Source organism: Morone saxatilis, unplaced genomic scaffold (assembly GCF_004916995.1).
Source record: "Morone saxatilis isolate NCDOM2014 unplaced genomic scaffold, NCSU_SB_2.0 Contig7, whole genome shotgun sequence".
Classification (NCBI taxonomy): domain Eukaryota; kingdom Metazoa; phylum Chordata; class Actinopteri; family Moronidae; genus Morone; species Morone saxatilis.
Genome location: NW_023340246.1, coordinates 13911786 through 13912302, shown reverse-complemented (window position 1 = coordinate 13912302; position 517 = coordinate 13911786).

Below are 517 nucleotides of genomic sequence, written 5' to 3'. Positions count from 1 at the left end.
CACACACACACACACACAGGATCTTCATCTGGTTATGTTTAGATGGGAGTTATGCAGAAAATTAGTCAGAAATGGACAGAGGTAGGTCAACAGAAATGCAATCTGTTGAGAATTTGACAGAAGAGAATTAAAAGACACTGACACAGAAAGAGAGAGAGAGAGAGAGAGAGAAAAGAGGAGGAGGAACAAAAAGAGAGAGGGAGCGATGAGGGATGCAGTGGGAATGCAAGTCTATTGTCTTTTCATCACAGAGTGCTCATTGTTTCTAATCCACTTACGCAGACTGGGATCACACACACACACGCACACACACACATACAAACACTACACATACAGTTACAATTTAAACATTAGACTGGCAACATGCAAAAAGCACAGACACGCACACACAAATCCCATACCGGGTTAAAATTAATTGTTGCACTTTCTGTTGTTTGACTGGAGAGGATACGTATTCATCTCAACATAACTACTATAGTGTCTTTATCTCCTTATTGTCTATCTATCTATCTATCTA